Source organism: Odocoileus virginianus, chromosome 9, assembly GCF_023699985.2.
Source record: "Odocoileus virginianus isolate 20LAN1187 ecotype Illinois chromosome 9, Ovbor_1.2, whole genome shotgun sequence".
Classification (NCBI taxonomy): Eukaryota; Metazoa; Chordata; class Mammalia; order Artiodactyla; family Cervidae; genus Odocoileus; species Odocoileus virginianus.
The window spans coordinates 4,089,451-4,110,494 of record NC_069682.1 but is presented as its reverse complement, the minus strand read 5'-3'; the positions used below and the strand labels follow the sequence as shown (position 1 = coordinate 4,110,494).

Below are 21,044 nucleotides of genomic sequence, written 5' to 3'. Positions count from 1 at the left end.
CCTTGAAGCAGAACTCAAGATGCTCTATCCCATTTTTCCCTGTGCCATTAATGCTATTTGATAGTCAGTGAGTCTCTCAAGTACTTTCTCATTTGAAAAATGAGTTGATATCTATCAAAACAAATGAAGAAAAAAAAATGAAGGAAGTGAAGAGAGGTAAGTAGCTGTCCAGAGAGATAAGATTAATGGACAGGTTGCCATTGGTATTTTTCCTGAATGAGGACAGAATTTGAGGACCAATAGTCAAACAGTCATATTAAGAATTGTGTACAGTAGTTATGAGTTCAGTGATAAAATGATTATTTTCTATAGAGTATACTCTCTTATTGCACATGATTTAATTGTTTTACAGAAATAAGAAAAATATCTATGGCCATGGTGGCCAATCAACTGCACTGGGTGGGGAAAGTCCAGGAAAATCTGCCTCTTAGAAGATTGAGCCAATAGATGCTTCAGTTTAGAAATCTGGGGCCCTATGTTACTTTGGACCTGCCTTCTACACATTGTACTTCAGTTACTATTATTAAGATTTTGGCTATCATCAATTTGTGAATTATAAATTATGTAAACAGTAAGGAGAAATATATCAAATAAAAGAGGTAAAAATCTCTAGAAAAGTCTAAGTATGCAACAATTATTACTCTCTTACCAACAGACTTTAACAATAAAAATAAAGCACTTAAGTGCATGAACGTGATCTAAATTTTGTATCATTATAAATTGCTTCCTGTGTGTGCAACCCTAAAGATTATTCAAGATCATGCTAAGAAATTAAAGCTGCATGACATTCTGAAATGAGAACACGCAGATACTTGGGGTATATGTTCACCAACACACGCAGATATATTGCTAAAATTAACCAGCTTTTGCCTTTTACTTAAACCATTTCTCTACACACACCTGAGATGACCCTTTGATTAATTGGTGTCTAAAGAGAGAAAAAGTCACCTTTTTTAAAGCAGCAAATGTTTATTATCCTACACTTGTGTGGGGGCTAAGAATCTGGTTGCAGCTTAGCTGGATGCACCTGTATTAAGTTCTCTCACAAGGCAAAAACTCAGGTATTGTATTCAGGGCTGTGGTTTCATTTCAAGGCTCAACTGGGGAAGGTGCTAATTCCAAGGTTACTTCTGTGCTTGCTGGCAGCATCCATTTCCTCCAGGGTTGCACTGTGAGCCTCGGTTCCTCTCTGACTGTTGGCCAAAGGGCTCCATCAACTCCTTGCCGAATGGACCTTTCTGTAGAGTGTTTCTCATGGCAGCTGGCTTAATAAGAGCAAGCAAGAGGGCAAGAGACTATGACAACATGGAAGCCACTGTCTTCTTGAACTACTTTTAGAACGAACATCCCATCACTTCAGACATATCTGTTCATCAGACACCGTCACTAGTTCCAGCCCACACTCAAGGAGAAGGCGTACCATGTTGTGTGAACTTGAGGAGGTGGGGCTCACTGGAAGCCAAGTGAGAAGCTGCCTAATGTATCTCATTACTACTAATAGAATGAACAAGAAAGGAGGTAATCTCACTGCAAACCAAGGAGCCCGACTAATAGAAAACCCAGCTGAGGAAAAGTTTCTTGCCAAATGCCCCCCAAAAGTCAAGTAAGAAAAGGGCCAAAAAGGGATCAGTGGATTTTGGAATGTCACCATTATCAGTTACCAGTAAATACAGCATCGAGAAGAGAGGAGCCAGGAGACCAGATGGAGGAGGGGCGAGAGGGACCATGACTGGTAAGGCAGATGCAGAAAGTGTCATTTACATTCCGGATGATTGGTGTGTTAGTTTCCTGCTGATGCTGTAGCGAGCCACCACACACAAATTAAGACAAATGTATTATCTTCAGTTCTAGAAGTCAGAAATGCTCTAAGTCAGTTGTTGGAGGGTGCATTCCTTCTGAATTCCGTAAAGCACAGTCTGTTTCCTTAACTGTTCCATCTTCTAGAGGCTGCCCACATTCCTTTGGTCACAGCCCATTCCTCCATTTTCAAGGTCAACAGTGCTGCCCCTTCAAATGTCTTTCTCTCTGATCTCTGCTTCCATCACCACATCTCCTTCTCTGACTCTAACCTTCGTGCTTTCATTTATAAAGCTGTTGTGATAGACTGAGTTCACCTGATCACCCAGAATGATCTCTCCATCTCAAATTCCTTAATCACATTGCAAAGTCTCTTTTGCCACATCAGCCAGTTCAGTTCAATCACTCAGTCATGTCTAGCTCTTTGCAACCACATGGACTGCAACACCTCAGGCTTCCCTATCCATCACCAACTCCTAGAGCTGGCTCAAACTCATGTCCATTGAGTCGGTGATGCCATCCAACCATCGCATCCTCTGTCATCCCCTTCTCCTCCTGTCTTCAATCTTTCCCAGTATCAGGGTCTTTTCCAATGAGTAAGTTCTTAGCATCAGGTGGCCAAAGTATTGGAGTTTCAGCTTCAGCATCAATCCTTCAAATGAATATTCATGATTTCCTCTATGATTAACTGGTTTGATCTCCTTGCAGTCCAAGGACTCTCAAGAGTCTTCTCCAACACTACAGTTCAAAAGCATTAATTCTTTGGTGCTCAGGTTTCTTTATGGTCCAGCTCTCACATCCATACATGACTACTGAAGAAACTGTAGCTTTGACTAATACAGACCTTTGTCACCAAAGTAAGGTCTCTTCTTTTTAATATGCTGTCTAGGTTTGTCATAACTTTTCTTCCAAGGAGCAAGCATCTTTTAATTTCATGGCTGCAGTCACCATCTTCAGTGATTTTTGAGCCCAAGAAATAAACTCTGTCACTGTTTCCATTGCTTTCCCATCTATTTGCTGTGAAGTGATGGGACCAGATGCCATGATCTTTGTTTTTTGAATGTTGAGTTTTAAGCCAGCTTTTTCACTCTCATCAAGAGGCTCTTTAGCTCCTCTTTGCTTTCTGCCTCAAGAGTGGTGTCATCTGTGTATCTGAGGTTATTGATATTTCTCCTGGCAATCTTGATTCTAGTTTTTGCTTCATCCAGTCCAGCATTTCACATGGTATACTCTACGTGTGATCACTAACCTAGAGCCAGACATCCTGGAATGTGAAGTCAAGTGGGCCTTAGAAAGCATCACTAGGAACAAAGCTAGTGGAGGTGATGGAATTCCAGTTGAGCTATTTCAAATCCTAAAAGATTATGCTGTGAAAGTGCTGCACTCAATATGCCAGAAAATTTGGAAAGCTCAGCAGTGGCCACAGGACTAGAAAAGGTCAGTTTTCATTCCAATCCCAAAGAAAGGCAATCCCAAAAATGTTCAAACTACCGAACAATTGTACTCATCTGACACACTAGCAAAGTAATGCTCAAAATTCTCCAAGCCAGGCTTCAGCAATACATGAACCGTGAACTTCCAGATGTTCAAGCTGGCTTTAGAAAAGACAGAGAAACCAGAGATCAAATTGCCAACATCTGCTAGATCATCAAAAAAGCAAGAGAGTCCCAGAAAAACATCTATTTCTGCTTTATTGACTATGCCAAAATCTTTGACTGTGTGGATCACAATAAACTGTGGAAAATTCTTCAAGAGATGGGAATACCAAATCACCTGACCTGCCTCTTTAGAAACCTATATGCAAGTCAGGAAGCAACAGTTAGAACTGGACATGAAACAACAGACTGATTCCAAATAGGAAAAGGAGTACATCAAGACTGCATATTGTCACCCTGCTTATTTAATTTCTATTCAGAGTACATCATGAGAAATGCTGGGCTGGAAGAAGCACAAGCTGGAATCAAGATTGCCAGGAGAAATATCAATACCCTCAGATATGCAGATAAAACCACCCTTATGTCAAAAAGTGAAGAGGAACTAAAAAGCCTCTTGATGAAAGTGAAAGAGGAGAGTGAAAAAGTTGGCTTAAAGCTCAACATTCAGAAAATGAAGAACGTGGTATCTAGTCCCATCACTTCATGGGAAATAGATGGGGAAACAGTGGAAACAGTGTCAGACTTTATTTTCTTGGGCTCAAAAATCAGTGCAGATGATTATTCAAGCCATGAAATTAAAAAACACTTACTCCTTGAAGGAAAGTTATGACCAACCTAGATAGCATATTAAAAAGCAGAGACATTACATTGCCAACAAAGGTCCATCTCATCAAGGCTATGGTTTTTCCAGTGGTCATGTATGAATGTGAGAGTTGGATTGTGAAGAAAGCTGAGCGCCGAAGAATTGATGCTTTTGAACTGTGGTGTTGCAGAAGACTCTTGAGAGTCTCTTGGGCTGCAAGGAGATCCAACCAGTCCATCCTAAAGGAGATCAGTCCTGGGTGTTCATTGGAAGGACTGATGCTGAAGCTGAAACTCCACTACTTTGGCCACCTGATGCAAAGAACTGACTCATTGGAAAAGACCCTAATGCTGGGAGCACTGGGCCAGGAGGAGAAGATGATTACAGAGGATGAGATGGCTGGAAGGCATCACCGACTCGATGGACATGAGTTTGGGTAAAGTCCAGAAGTTGGTGATGGACAGGGAGGCCTGGCGTGCTGCGATTCATGGGGTTGCAAAGAGTCAGACACGACTGAGTGACTGAACTGAACTGAACTGAACTCTGCATATAAGTTAAATAAGCAGGGTGACAATATACAGCCTTGATATACTCCTTTTCCTACTTGGAACCAGTCTGTTTTTCCATGTCCAGTTCTAACTGTTGCTTCTTGACCTGTATACAGGTTTCTCAGGAGGTAGGTCAGGTGGTCTGGTTATTCCCATCTCTTTAAGAGCTTTCCATAGTTTACTGTGACCCACACAGTCAAAGGTTTTGGTGTAGTCAATAAAGCTGAAGTAGATGTTTCTCTGGAACTCTCTTGCTTTTTTTAATGATCCAAGAGATACTGGCAGTTTGACTCCTGTTTCCTCTGCCTTTTCTAAATCTAGCTTGAATATCTGGAAGTTCTTGGTTTACATACTGTTGAAGCCTAGCTTCGAGAATTTTGAGCACTACTCTGCTAGTGTGTGAGATGACTTTTGCCACGTAAGGCAACGCATTTTCAGTTTCTAAAGATTAGGCTGTGGGCCCCTCTGTTTAGTCAGTCAGCTGTGCTGACCTCTGCGCCCGGAGGACTGCAACCAGTCACCTTTCATGTGCTGTCTGCGCTGGTGTTCCTATGCTTCAGACAAAGCCTCGCTTGTTTAACACACCCGGGTAAGGAGGCGCCCCTTTTGTTTCATGGAACTCTGGAGGGTTGCCACGCCCCAAGCCTGAGGGCAGAGCTGTTGTGCCCTACCGACACCTTTCTGTGGGGCTCATCCCCGCGGGCGTGGCTGTTCAGGGAGGCCCGTACGGGTCACGCTGCCAGGTGTGCTGTGTGGCCTCACGTCCGAGGGTTCACCTTCTGCCCTCCTACTGGAACGTTCTTTCCTCCTCGCTGTCTGCTTTGTGTAGTCTCTGTGGAGTCACTGCTCTCCCGCGGTGATGTGAACTCCAGAAGAGTGCTCAGTGGTTTTCCTCCCAGCACTCCTGTGAAATCACAGGCCAGGTTTCCCCTCAACTCTCTGCTCCTGGAGTCGGCCAGGGTCGGCTTTCGTCTCAAGATGGTGGAGTAGAAGAATGTGCTCTCAACTCTGCAAGAGTGTTTTGTGAAGTCTGAGATCATTGCTGTATTTGTTTGCCTGATTTCAACAAAGCCCTTTTGTATAATATGGCAGGATACAATAAAACATATAACCCTTCTTTACCTCAAGGATTGGACCCAGCTCTTTCTCAAAAGTTGCTTCTATAACATAGACAGAAAAAAACTCTACTCAAAATTATAGATAATCTATATGATTAGAGGACATTGCAATTAAGTTGGTGGTAAGAGTACTAGAAGGTTAATAAAAAACTGAAGATAAAGTAGTGTGTTCTGGTCTCTGGCTCTTAGGAAGAGCTAGTTTGGGAATTCCCTGGTGATCCAGTGGTTAAAACTCAGCCTGCCAATGTGGGGGAGAGGGATGATCCGAAGTCTGGGAAGATCCCACGTGCTTCAGAGCAGCCAAGCCCATGCACCGCAACGCTGCAGCCCACAAGCCCTGGAGCCCACATTACGCAACAAGAGGAGCCAACACACAGAGAAGCCTATGCACCACAACTAGAGAAAGCCCGCACACAGTAGTGAAGACCCACACGGGCAAAAGTAAATAAACAAACTTTAAAATTAAAAAAAGAGTCCATTCTAGAATAAAACATGGGGAATTCCTTGACACTGACTTTGGCAAAGATTTTATTTTATTTTACAGCAAAAGCAAAGATAAATGCGTGGAACTGCATCAAACTAAAAAGCTTCTGCTTAGCAGGGAAAAAAAAACAAAAAAAAACCATAAACAAAAGGCAACTGGTAGAATGGGTTTGCAAATATATTTGCAAATCATACCTCTATTAAGAAGTTAATCTTATTTAAATAGTCCGGGAACTTGTATGTAACAATAACAAGAAACCCAAATAACCCTTGAAGCTTCTAGTGAGGATTAATATGGAAATTTAATTTCAAATCTTAAAGCAATCTTCAGAACTAAAGTTAATAATCATAGTCATCATGTATCAATCTTTGCAATTATTCTTTTGTTTCTTTCCATATTCCCTGAGGATGTATCAAGCATTAAGCTCCATTTAGCTATGGAGATTTACCATCTTTGTTCCATGTGACTGACTCACTAAACACTAACTTGGGATGAAATTTATTTTTCTTTTTGCAACCTGACAGAGCTCAGGAAACAAAAGAAACTTTAAATCTCAATAAAATTTTCAATTTTACTGAAAATTTTGAAAATTTTCAAATTCAAAATTGAAAATATTGAAAAATTTCAATAGTCATGCCAAACCCCAAATGACTACAGTGGGGCCAGTTTTGGGAGCTCATCTAACTCATTTCTTTCATTTGAAAAAGAGTAAAGTCCAAATAGTTTGAAGGCGACACTAGACTATCCCTCAGAGACTGTTCCTGCTTCAGAGATGGGTATAATTGGAGGGCTCAGTGTGGATTTCACTTTGGTTCATTCCTAAAGTGTGAATAACTGAAGGGTGCGGGTGGGTAGTGGACAGACATCCCAAGCCTCCCTTGTAGCTCATAGAAGCACTCCCCAAACTTGTCCACAGTGGTAACACTTGCAGGGTAAGATGCCAACTAGAGTCAAAAGGTCTAAAATACAGGCCTGTGTGTGCTCAGTTGTGTCTGACTCTTTATGACTTCATCGACTGTAGCCCACCAGACTCCTCTGTCCATGGGATTCTCCAGGTAAGAATATGGGAGTGGGTTTCCATGGGATTCTCCAGCTAAGAATATGGGAGTGGGTTGCTATACCTTCCTTCAGGAGATCTTCCTGACCTAGGGATTGAACCCAGGTCTCTTGCTTTGCAGGTGAATTCTTTACCATCACCAAGGAAGAATACAGACTTGCTCTCTTTTAAATACTACAGTAAATATGGTGTTTACTTTGAAAGCATTCTAAAGTTTGCTTGTGGGTGGGGATGTCAGGAAGGTTACATCTTATTAGGTATGGTAAAGAGTGCAAGGAGAAGTTCTTTGAAACTAGAAATTTGTAACCCTTGATGTGGATGGGTGTAGCTGACAGCACTTGTGGTGAACTGAGGTAGTGGGTAGAAATTTCAGGTATAGGCTTATGTGCATTTTGTGCATTCCCACACAGTTGGGTGCAGCTTGCTGTCTTCCAATAGTGTTTCTCAAGAATGAAATCATTTTACATTTGTGTACTATGCTCAAATTGTTACATAATAATATGTCCTTTGCACTGACACAAATCCATCTTTTCAAAACAAGCCTTTTAGAGCCAAACTGACTGCATACCTAGCAGTGGTTTCCGAGTCCATGACCTACCTTGCTATTCACACAGCATGTGTTATGAGGATTAGATGAGTTAAGAAATATGAAAATAATTTGAAATCTGTGAAGCACTGTGTAGTTGTTAAAAATGTAGAAAAATCTGGAGCCAGTTTATTATATTTTATAGGCAACAAGATCTTACAGTCTAACACCCCTAAACTAATTTATTATTGATTTCCATGAATAAAATGAAAAAACAGCTGAAAAATAGTCTCTTTTTGAACAGACTGTCTTCTATTGGTCTAAAATCAGAGTTGATAAACAATGTGAAGTCATGATTAAATTATATCTCTAGTGGTCAAAGTATACTGAGTTAGCTAAAAGGTTCATTTGGACTTTCCCTTAAGATGTTACCAAAAAAAAAAAAAAAACCAGAACGAACATTTTGGCCAATCCAGTGTATACCTATGATTTTAGAAATGTAGTTCCTTGTATCCCTGCCATGTGCTGTGTGTGTGCTCAGTCACGTCCTACCCTTTGCAACCCCATGAACTCTAGCCCACCAGGCTCCTTTGTCCATGGGATTCTCCAGGCAAGAACACTGGAATGAGTTGCCATTTCCTTCTCCAGGGGATCCTTCTGACCCAGAGATTGAACCTGCATCTCCTGACAGGCAGACTCTTTACCACTGAGACATCAGGGAGACCCCCAAGAACAGTGGGAAATAAGCTAATGAGGAGTGACTGTGGTATCCAGACAAGGAACAACTTCTGGCTGCAGCAAAGAATGTGTAAGTGTGTCTCCCATTTTTTGCCCACTGGCAGAGTCTGCCCTTCAGATTACCAGCTGAAACAGAATGGGACGTACTGTCTGGGCAGTGAAGGTAAGAACACCAATGAATTCCTAAAGATCCATGATTGGCGTTAAGGAATTTCTCTTTCTCTCTCTTTCCTCCTCCCTCTCTGTTTTTCACTCTCTCTTCCTTCCTACTTTCCTCTTTCTCTCTTTTTCTTTCCTGTACTCTCTGTCTCTCTCCTTTCTCTATATTCAGTTAGAAGAAAAAAATGTCCAAGAGACACAGTTTCTGTTTCAGAAATCCAACATGATTTAGGGGACATGGACACTTCTCTTCTCTCAAACACCACCTAAGGAAACCTTCATCAATAAGGTCCTCCAGGGATGTGCTCCCATCAGTAACATCCTTGTCCATGGAAGAACCCTTGGACTAAAATTCTCTATTGAGATTAAACAAAGATTTGCACTTCCCAACCCAGGGATCAAAGCCAGGTCTCCTGCATTGCAGGCAGATTCTTTACTATCTGAGGCATCAGGGAAGGCATAGCCCTCCTTATTTCCCTTTGGAGACAAAGACAACTATTTTAGTATGCCTAGTGGGCTTATTTTTTATTTGAATATGCTACTGTTGGAGTGTATGCATTTTTAATTTTTTTATGAGAGGTTCTTATATTTTCCCACTCTTCTAATCTGTTTCACTAAGAACTATGTTTCCCTTGTGGCTCAGCTGTAAAGAATCCGCTTGCAATACAGGAGATACAGGAGACATTGGTTCAATCTCTGGGTCTGGAAGATCCCCTGGAGGAGGGCATGACAACCACTCCAGTATCCTTGCCTGGAGAATCCCATGGACAGAGGAGCCTGGTGGGCTACAGTCCATGGGGTTGCACAGAGTTGGACATGACTGAAGCAATTTAGCACAGATATGTATAACTTGTTGTAGTTTACAAAGTGTTTCCTTTCTTACTATCTTCTTTAATCCCCTCAACTCAGAGTAGCAGACAGGGTGCTTTTGAAGCCCTCTCCTCTCTTCCCAATGATTAGTAGCTTATGTCTCTGGTTCAGCTATTTTGTCGTGACTCCTTAAGACACATTAATTCTCTCCATATGCTTAGTCACTCAGTCATGTCTGGCTCTTTGTAACCTCATGGACTGTAGACCGCCAGGCTCCTCTGCCCATGGCACTTCCCAGGCAAGAATACTGCAGTGGGTTGCCATGCCCTCCTCCAGCGGATCTTCTCGACCCAGGAATGGAACCTGGGTCTCCTGCAATGCAGGTGGATTCTTTACCAGCTGAACTACCGGGGAAGCCCAGTTCTCTCTATATTATAACCTAGTTCCACAAGCCTTAGCAAGAATATTCAAAGCATCTGTATACCAACACATGGTACAAGACATCAAGTATTCAGCTAACACAGAGAGTAATCTTACAAACATGTGTATTTTAGGAGGTCCATCTCCTGTTCACACCTCTGCACCAGTCAACCCAAAATCTAGATGAACACACTCATACACACACACACACATGTGCGGAAAGGAATTAAAAACTTCTACTTCTTAATAATGTATATTATTTCAGCGTATGAATTCCAACATAAAAATGACCACTATGTACACATGAATAGCAAAAGTTCATGGTAGTTAGATGAGATAAATATGTATATGAGAAAATTACATTGATTTTAGATCCACATTATAAAATGGGGAATTACCACTGGAGAAATAAAAGGGAAAAAACCCAACCCCCCAGAGCTGAATATTAGAAGGAAATTTCCATTACTCTGTGAGTCTCACTGAAAAGTAACTGAGAGAACCAACAATGCTTGCAATCTTTGGATTTGAACCTGATAAGGACAAATATGACACCCAGGAGAGTGCACCTCTTTCACATGTACTGGAGGCGGAACTCTCAGCTACCAACCGCAAGGAAGGCTGACCCTGCCACCACTAGCCAAGCTAAAAGGCTGTGGTGGCCACAGAACTCATGGAGGAAATATGATTCAAAGAATTTTTCTAAGAGGCGATATGATACAGAAGAGCGAGAACTGGATGGAAGGCTTAGGAGCCTGTCTCCAGTTCTGGTTCTGTCCCGAGGGCGGTTTGATGCTGGGAAAGTTATCCAACTTCCCTGTGCGTCATCTTCCTTTTTTACAGATTTGTTTCTATTTATTTATTTTCCCTTTGGCTGTGCAGAGTCTTTGTTATTGTTTGAGGGCTCTCTGGTTGTGAGGAGTGGGGGCTACTTTCTAGTTGCGGTGGTTTCTCTTGTTGCGGAGCACAGTCTCTAGGGCACTGGCTTTAGCAGTTGCAGCTTCGGGGCTCAGTAACTGGCGCTTGGGCTCAATTGACCCACAGGATGTGGGATCTTCCCGGACCAGGGATTGAACCAGTGTCCCTTGCAATGCAAGGTGGATGCTTAACTACTAGACCGCCAGAGAGGCCCACATCCTTTTTCTTGACTTTAAAATGAGAATGTTGAATAGGAACTGGAATAGTAAGTAGGCATTTCCTTATGTGCTGGCCTCTTTTGGTTTAGCAAAGCCAGAAAGTGATGGTGTGAGTGTCTTGCCTTTTCCACACCTATAGAGCTGATTTTTGAGTCATATTCCTGGTTTTGTGATGAAGTAGCCTGGCTGTAAAGTAGCCTCGGCATTGTTTTTAATATTGCAATTACACAGGCCCACTTTAAAGGCTGTAATTTCTCCTGGCTTTCCACTGAGAAGATCAAAGCCAGAGGAGGAGAATGCAAAGCAAGCATTTCCCTGTGCTGATGGATTGTACGCTGAAAGGAAAGTCAAAGTAATCCATCTCCGTCAGCTTCTCTCTTTCCTCTACTCACACACACACTTTGTTTAAGAACTGTGCTGACCTACCATGAAGAGCTTCTGTGAGAATCAGGAGTGACCAACCACCTGAGTTCCCTGGAGGCCAGGCCAGAAACTCAGTTTGCTTCTGCGCATTCCAGCTCGAGCAGACCGTGTCAGTTTTACAAGTGATGAGTTGTGATGGAGCTGCTGCTTTGATATGGTCCTCCGTGGCCCTTGTGTCAAACGGTAGCCTTGAACCCCACTCTGGGGAGGGGAAGGAGCAGGGAGGTCAACGCGTGGTGGCATCCAGGGAAATGTGTCAGCTCGTAAGTCTTCAGAACCTCCTGCCATGAACAGCAGCTGTAGCTTGCAAATGTCTCAACCTGGAGATTTTTCTGCCTCCTTGTTTTGTCCTCGTGTGAAAAACAGTAACTGGATCTATTCCTGTTTGGCCTCAAAGGCAACCCATTTAACAAGTCGGCCCTGGGCCTGCAGGTATTTGAGCAGCGCGTTGCCAGCCCGCGGCATTTCACCTTCCGGGAGCTCAGGCTGGCCTGTTTTCAGCCTCACTTGCCCTGCCTCCGGCATCGGGCATCCCATCGCCCTGTCCCCATTAGCGTGTCATTAGTGCCCTTAATGAAAATCCTGTTTTACGCACTGCAAAGTGATCTGAAGCAGTCTCGAGGAAACGCTATAAAACCCGCCCCTGCTGTTAGCAGGAGCCTTTGCACACCTGCAGTTTTGACAGGGCTCTTAAAAAACCCTCTCTCCCTGGGTGGAAGGAGCGGCCGCAAGTATAATAAACAGTGCAAACAGCTTCATGCCGGGTCTGGGAAGGCCCTCCTCTGCCCCACGTGTCCCATGATGAAGAAGTGAAACATTAAGTTTTTGTCTGAGGAAACTGGTCATTAACCCCAGGAACAAGGATGTTAGCCAAACGCGCCAGGCTTCAACAATCCTCTGTGGCATTTTCTTCAGGCAGAAGTAAAGAAGTACCAGTCATTCATTTAAAATAATCTGTTTGGTAAAAAGCTCAAGCATAAACTCCAGTGTTAGGGAATCTGTTTTATACTATACGATACCATGGAAAAAACACAGTCACTTGTCTTAATTCAAAGACACTATAGAATTAGTGTGTGGAATTAGAAAAGTTGACAGGAAAAAAGGTGATTTTGTTGAGAGAGATACACTCCTACATTGAAACTTGGAAAGAAGGGGGAGACAGTCTTTGAATATTCATATACAAATAAGAACAATGCCAAGCTAGGCAATTCCTCCAGCAGGGTCTCAGCAAAGGCACTTGAAACTGTGGCTGTGAGGATGGAGAGGAACCAGGTCTGTGTCTCTGACTGAAACACAGAGGACAGCCACATTGGCAGGAAGAGGACTGTTCCTTCATACTGGAGCTCCAGAGCAGAATGGAAATTTTAGCCCAGGGGCTTGCTGGATTGCTCAATAGCTTTTTATTTTATAGATGTGTAGATGTGTGTGCATTTCAATAGTAAATAAGCTCATGTATTAGATATATACATTATATATGTGTGTGTGGGTGTGTATATATATATAAATATATATATATAAAATCAACTACATATATATACATATAGTTGATTTTAGTCACTAAGTTGTGGCTGACTCTTTGTGACCCCATGGACTGTAGCCTGCCAGGCTCCTCAGTCCATGGGACTTTCCAGGCAAGAATACAGAACTGGGTTGCCATTTCCATTCTCCAGGGGATCTTCCCAACCCAGGGATTGAACCCAGGTCTCCTGCATTGCAGGTGGATTCTTTACCAGCTGAGCCACAAGGGAAGCCCAAGAATACTGGAGTGGGTAGGCTATCCCTTCTCCAGTGGGTCTTCCCAACCCAGGAATCGAACCAGGGTCTCCTGCATTGCAGGAGGATTCTTTACCAACTGAGCTATCAGGGAAACCCAATGAGTGTTGAAAAGGTGTTTAAAATTAAGCAAAAATATAGAAAATACCTGTATTTTCTATGGCTCACAGTAATAGAGCCATAAGTCATCCCTTGAAGAAAGAAAACCAAATAAATCACAAAGGAAACTTGGTTTTTCCACCCTTCATGAAGTAGCATTTTTGTTTTTAAGATTTTCTGTTTATATATGCCATTTTTTAAATCTTTATTGAGTTTGTTACAATAATGCTTCTGTTTTATGTTTTGGATTTTTTTGACCCTGAGGCATGTGGGAACTTAGCTCCCAAACCTGTGCCTCCTGCATTGGGAAGCTAAGTCTTAACCCCTGGACCACCAGGGAAGTTCTGAAGTGGCATTTTGAACTCCCTGTTTGAAGACCCCTTCCGAGTAGATATTTATCCAGTCATTGCCTGGCTGCATATTTCTATTGACATGGAACTCATTACATCTCAAGTCATCAGATTCTGTTTCTCAGTAACTCTTATTTTAAAATGGGTTCATCTTATGTTCTCCCCAAATAAGTCTACCTCTTATTTTTATCCTTTCAACCCAGATTTATAGCTGCTACAATCCTGAAGGAATCTCAGCTTTCTTCCACTGACAACACTTCACATATTTGAAGTGATAAGAGAAGCATTTTCCTCCCCCTGTAGGGAGTCATGACAGCTCATAAAGCAGTGGAATGAGTAATGCTATTCTCTCCTTCAGCACCCTGTCCATGTGTAAACACCTCTAGAGGTTTCTGGGGAGGTCCCTCCCTCTCTCTTCTTGATATTGGGACTTGATGAGTATGAGGGTGGGATCCTATTTGAGCTGATGAGCAAAGGTCAGCTCTGCATATTCCTTTCTGAGGCGGTCATTTCAAGGTCTAGATTTTAAGAGAAATGCTAGGAACTTGGACTATGACTACCAGAAGGACCATCTCTATAATCTGCAGGGCTCCCTTTTAAGAAAATGATTAATAATTTGAAAGTGTTGATGACACAGCAGCAAGACCTTGTGCAGTTTCCAGGCCCTAGAAGCTAGCTCTGGCTGCTCATTAAAGCGATTCTTTTAAATCTAATTTTATAATTTGTAAAGTTAATATTTCTATTTTCATTAGTCTTATATCCTTGTATTTTTCTTAATTGGCTACAGATTCAAATCAAGTTTAGTAGAGAGAGGTGTGGTTTGTAAAATCCTTTATAATCATAATAGAAGGCAGGGATTATCTCTCTAGAATCTACTTTTATGCAGGTTAAGAAAGTTTTGACAACTAAATGGAATATAATAAGCCTTTAAATGGTTATTAATGCTCTATGACATGTAAAAAATTTTAGCATGTAATGAGATGAAAGCAAAATATACCATTAAGTATAAAGTTATTTATATTATTTAAAAACTCCACAGACTCTGCCTATAAGAGATGTTCAACCAGTAATGCTAACAGTTGATATATCTGCGTGGCAGAATTATGGAGGATTCCTTTTATAAATGTCTTTTAATGTTCTATAATTAATAATTAAACTTGAAGCCACAAGAATTTTAAACATATAATCTGAAATTCTCAAGGCAATGAAAGAAAATGTCTCAGGATTAAGTAAACCATTACTCATCAGGATGAAAGTGTCAGTTGGGCAGGATGAATTGTAAAAGATGCATCCATTAAATCTCAGAACAATGAAATGAGAAAAAAGATGATGTTTTCTAGTGTTTGGAAATTTGGAACAGATTTGTGCAGGGAAAAGGTGGAGAAGTAAGAAGATATAGATTGCTATATCTCGCAGTGCTATTACGCAGATGTGAAAATAAAGTCATGTCAATTCAGAAATCTCATCACAATTAGGCTTTCTCTAAAATATACAGTACTGGTAGAGTCCTTGAAGAATAGGTATAGAATGAGAGTGACAGGAATAAAACACAGTCTGACTTAAAATTGGGCACATTACTTAACCTCTCCACACCTCAATTTTCTCAGCTGTAAAATTGAGATAGGGTTTCCCCCCATATTTTTCCATGATAATTAAATATATTAATGTAGATTAAGTAGATAGAAGAATACCTAACATATAGTGAGCAATAAAAAATAATTATTATCACATAGGTGTTAATATGGATAGAAAGATACAGAGTTGAAAGTTTTTATCTCACAGGGAGAGTGTGGGGATGGAATAACTCTAGGCATTTAAAAACTATCAGTTATATTTGACTAGGATAACATATCATGATGACATTGGATTTATTCCAGAAAAGCAAGTTTTGCCTAACACTTAAATCACGGCAACAGAAAAAATGAATAATTATCTCGCTGCAAAAAAAAGTATTAGGTAACAATTTAATATCTGTTCATGACTGAAAAGAAACCATTAACAATATTACTCAGCCGTTAAAAAGAATTCATTTGAATCAGTTCTAATGAGATGGGTGAAACTGGAGCCCATTATACAGAGCGAAGTAAGCCAGAAAGATAAAGACCATTACAGTATACTAACACATATATATGGAATTTAGAAAGATGGTAATGATAACCCTATATGCAAAAAAAGAAAAAGAGACTCAGATGTATAGAACAGACTTGTGGATTCTATGGGAGAACCTGGGGGTGGGATGTTTCAAGAGAACAGCATCGAAACATGTATATCTAGGGTGAAACAGATCACCAGCCCAAGTTGGATGCATGAGACAAGTGCTCAGGCCTGGTGCACTGGGAGGACCCAGAGGGATGGGGTGGAGAGGGAGGTGGGAGGGGGGACCGGGATGGGGAATACATGTAAATCCATGGCTAATTCAATGTATGACAAAAACCACTGCAATGCTGTAAAGTAATTAGCCTCCAACTAATAAAAATAAATGGAAAAAAAAAAAAGAAAGGAATCTTTCTCTACGGTGTTATTGATATGTAACTGACATATAACATTGTGTAGGTTGAAAGTGTACAACATGATGATTAAATACCCATATATATTGTGAAATGATTGCCACAATAAGATTAGCTAACACAGTATCTCACATAATTACCAGTGTGTGTGTCTCTGCATGTGTGTGTGTGTGTGTGTGTGTGTAGTATTGTTAATTATAAGGCCTCCCTGGTGGCTAGTCATCATAATATGCACTAGATTCCCAGAACTTATTCATTTTATGATTTAAAGTTTTGTACTCTTTGACCAAAATCTTCCCATTTCTCATGCCCCCCCAAATTGTCATAATCACCAAACTGCTGTCTGTTTCTGTAAGCTCAACTTTTTAGATTCCACATATAACTGAGATTGCAGTATTTGTTCTTCTGTCTCTGATTTATTTCACTTAGCCTAATGCCCTCAAGGTTCATCCTTGTTGCCACAAATAGCAGGATTTAGAAGGGACCTTGAAAATCTAATAATGAATGGTATTTAACAAAACCTACAATAAAGAGCATAGTTGATAATGAAATAATCAGTTGTACCCTTAAAAACTGAAACAGAATAGGGAGCAGTCACGGACTAAAGGTCCTAGCCAGTGCAATAAGACCAGAAGCATAAGTAAAATGTACAAGAATTAAAAAGGAAGGGAAAATGTATTGCTTGTAACTAATAACAGAAATTTTTACATAGAAATACCAAAATACTGACATGCTAGTTTAAAAGAATGAATTTAATAAAGTCACTGAATAGAAGCTAAATATAATAATCAAAGTTGCTTTTGGATATTTGCAATAAATAACTGGAAAATTATATTACAATAAAATGGCATTAAAATACCTTCAAAAACAGCAAATGCTTTCAAGTATACCTAAGAGTAGGTATGGAAAACCTTTACACTGAAAAGTATAAAATATTATTAATAAAAAATTTGGGACAAAAATAGACAATGTTCATAGAATAGAAGCCTGAATATTTAAAAATTATCACTTTCTCCAATTTGATTTAAAACACAGTCTGATTTTAAGCAAAATTTCATTGGAGTTTTATGTGCAAGTTGATGAGCTGATTATAAAAAATGTTATGGAAACACAAAGGAATTAGATGAGTCACCTTATTTTGAACAACAACGTATTAGAGGGCTTGCACTATTAGATACTAAGGCCAAATATAAAACTATAGTGATTAAGATGTGGTGGTATTGGTACCAGGTAAATCAATCAATCAAATAAACAACTGAAATAGAATAGAGAGACCAGAATTTGACTGATGTATACACTGTCACCTGATTCATGTAAAACATAGCACTATAATATAGTTGAGAAAGGATGGTGTTTTTAATATATGATGTGTCTTTTATATATTCATATGGAAAATAAATGTGCCTTAATTCCTTCCTCACACCATACATAAAACAATTCCATGAAGTTTAAAATCTAAATGTGAAAGGTAAAACACAACTTTTAGGAAAAAGTAATGAGAGAACATTTTTACAAAATTGTAGTAAGCAACAGTTCTGGTAAGGGAGGGGAAGAGCTCATGAGAGCTCTTGAGCTCATGAAACATGCTCAGAGCCTGCCCTTGTTTGTAGCAAAGGCCCGTTCTCCAAAAGAAAGGCTTTGCCAGAGCTTTATCTCAACTGGGGAAGAGTGTAATCTGCAGTCCTTAGCTTTCCTGTCTCACCTAGGGAGATGAGGGGGTGGTGGTAGGAATACAGAGTCAACATGGGCAAGGGCTTCAAGGAAACAGATTGAGAATACTGCAGCTAAGAGGAGGGAAACACCGTAGAAACACCAGCGAAGGTCACGTTTCTGAGACACGGGTCCACAAAAAAGCCTGAGATTCAATTGTAAAATTGTAGAATGCCAGGTTATATTACACCAGGGTAGTTTAGGTATTTAAATTCCAAGTTTGATAAATTTAAATCTCTATGATATCAGAATCTTCTTATCATGACTGCTTTGTCTCTTTAAAGTGTGTTTTCTCTTGCTTTTTTGCAAGCCTTCTAATTTTTTGATGAAAGCTAGAAATTTTGTATTGAGTTACACTTTAGCTCTTATTGGAGCTGAAGTAAACAGGCCATTAGTGAGAGGGTATATAGTAATCTGGCTAGAAGTATGCCTTTGTGTATCACTTGTAGTAGTTATAGGTGCCAGAGTTTTCACATTCCTCTGGAGTCCTTGTTTTTTTCTTTTCTCTTGAGACCTCTTAATTACTCCTCTCAGAGAATCTGTGTCTTAAAGTTTTTCCAGTTGGTGTAGTGTGGGGCTGAGTGGGAGGGCATTCTATGTCCATTGACAGATGAATGAATAAAGAAACTGTAGTACATACACACCATGGAATATTACTCAGTCATGAAAAGGAAAAACATTTGACTCAGTTTTAACGAGGTGGACGAGCATAGAGCCTACTATACAGAGTGAAGTAAGTCAGAAAGAGAAACACAAATATCATATATTAATGCATATACATGGAATCTAGAAAAGTTGTGCTGAGGAAACTATCTGCAGGGTGACAATGGAGATTCAGATATAGAGAACAGATTTGTGGACACACTGGAGGAAGGATAGAGAGGGATGAATTGAAAGAGTAACATTGAAACATATATTACCATATGTAAAATAGATAACCAGTTGGTACTTACTGTATGATGCAGGGAGCCCAAACATGGTGCTCTGTGACAACCTAGAGGAATGGGATGAGATGGGAGGGGGGAGGGAGATTCAAGAAGGAGGGTACATATGTACACCTATGGCTGATTCATGCTGATGTATGGCAGAAATGACGGAATATTGTAAAGCAATGCTAAACATTCTAAGGGGGAGAGAAGATATTATGTGAGAAGAGATGACTGATAGAAACAGATAGATGAAAATGCTAAAAAATTAATCTAAAGGAAATGCTAAAAATCAGGAACACTGTAACACAAATGAAGAATGACTTTGGTGTACTGATCAGTAAACTCAACATGTCTGAGGATAGAATTGGTGAGCTTGAAGGTAGCTCAACAGAAACTACCCAAACTGAAATTCAAAGGAAGAAGAATGAAAAAAAAGAGGAACAAATACGTGAGAATAAGGGGACAATTTCAGATGTGGTAGCATCCACATAATTGGAATACCAGAAGGAAAGGAAAGAAAAGGGAGCAGAAAAAATATTTGAATTAATAATGGTTAGGAACTGTCCAAAATTAATAACAGACCCCAAACCACATAGCAAGGAAACTCAGAGAATGCCAAGTAGAAAAATACCAAACATACACATCTCAAGCCTAAGTATATCATATTTAAACTGCATAAAATTAAAAACAAAGAAAATTTTAAAGTCAGAAGGAAAATAAGAATCACCTTAACTATAGAAGAAAAAGAATAAGGATAACATCAGACTTGCCATCAGAGATCAGGCAAGCAAGAAGAGAGGGGAGTGAATTATTTAAAATGTTGAAAGAAAAAACAAACTCTGATTTAGCATTCTGTACCAATGAAATTATGCTTAAAAAGGAAATTAAGGACAAGTAAAGCTTTTTCAAACAAACCAAAATTGAAAGAATTAATCACCTTCCCTAAAAAGAATGTTAAAGGAAGTTCTTTAGTCAGAGGGAAAAGTAGAAATAATACATAGCCAAAAGAGTAGCCTCAAGAGAAGTAAAAATATTTTGAACTAAACACAAATCCAGCTTATCTAGATCTTTGGGATGCAACAGAAGCAGTGCTAAGAGGGAAGCACTGAAAGAACCATACATAGGAGAGAACAAGAGGGTGGAGGAGTAGGTGGACGTGGAGTCCATCTCTCTCCACGGATACATGAGGAACACACCTTTAGGCACAGAAGTGCATGCAGAACACCAGCTAAGAGTGGACAGGAGGACCTGACCAGCAGAAGGAATATATAGGGCCATGCAAATCTCGGTAGGATGAAGGAACTAGGGGGGAAACAGGAGTGTCAGTAGGACTGGACATGCCCTTGGCAGGCAGGGGAACTGAAGCAGAGGTCTGATCCCCACACTGGGGTAATTGTCTGAGTCAGAGGAGAAACATTTAAGGCTGAGAGTGAAACAGCTGATCCATGGCAGCCTAAATGGAAGGAGAATCAGAAGTCCTTGCTGCAGCCATACATACCCCGGACAGGGACACAGGTCCTCTAGAAGGTGCAGTGGAGTGGTTTGGGGATTGTGGAGCAATCCGAGGGAGAGGGATACTGTTGACTGTGGAGAGATGGATCAAGGGGAGGTGAGGCAGGAGACTGTGGTGGGAAATGGCTGTGGAGGAAAGCCAGGCAGCCATGGAAGCCAGGCGATACTGCAGAGTCATGCGGAGGGGGTGGAGCCATCACCATAGCCTCTCTCCCCACACGCCAGCATCAGCAGCTGAACAATAGAGATGCTGACCCATCAAATGCCTGATGTACTCAACTACAGAGCAGGACCCCACCCAGGGTGCCCCTTTAAGTGCCTGATGCACCAATGTACAGAGCAGGACCCCACCCAGGGTGCCCCTTTAAGTGCCTGACGTGCCGATCTACAGAGTAGGACCCCAGCAGGGGGGCGGGGGTGGGGCTCTATGCCTGATGTGCTGAACAACAGAGAAAGACCCCAGGCAAGGGAGCCCTCTAAGTGCCTGACTGGGCGGAGCTATGGAGAAAGACTGGCCAAAGAGGCCTTCTGATAGCCAGCTACAAGAGGCTCAAAAAAAAAGACTCTGATAGGGCCACAGCTCCTGTGATGGAGGCAGTCCATGTCCCTGGACACTTGGCACCACCAGCGTCCCCACGAGACAAACAGCGGAACACCTTCTCACTCAACCCTCACTGGGGCAGAGCTGCCACAGGCAAAAAAAGTCTTGCATC

At 41.0% G+C, this 21,044-nt stretch overlaps 1 long non-coding RNA gene across 1 annotated transcript; it reads right to left on the bottom strand.

Moving 5' to 3' along the window:
* Window positions 1–706: 706 nt before the first annotated feature.
* LOC139036543 (uncharacterized) lies at window positions 707–20,570 on the bottom strand. Its single transcript, XR_011489319.1, has 3 exons — window positions 20,318–20,570; window positions 18,844–18,884; window positions 707–5,591 (listed from the first exon to the last, which is right to left on the bottom strand). It is a non-coding gene; the product is annotated as an uncharacterized lncRNA (long non-coding RNA).
* Window positions 20,571–21,044: the final 474 nt, after the last annotated feature.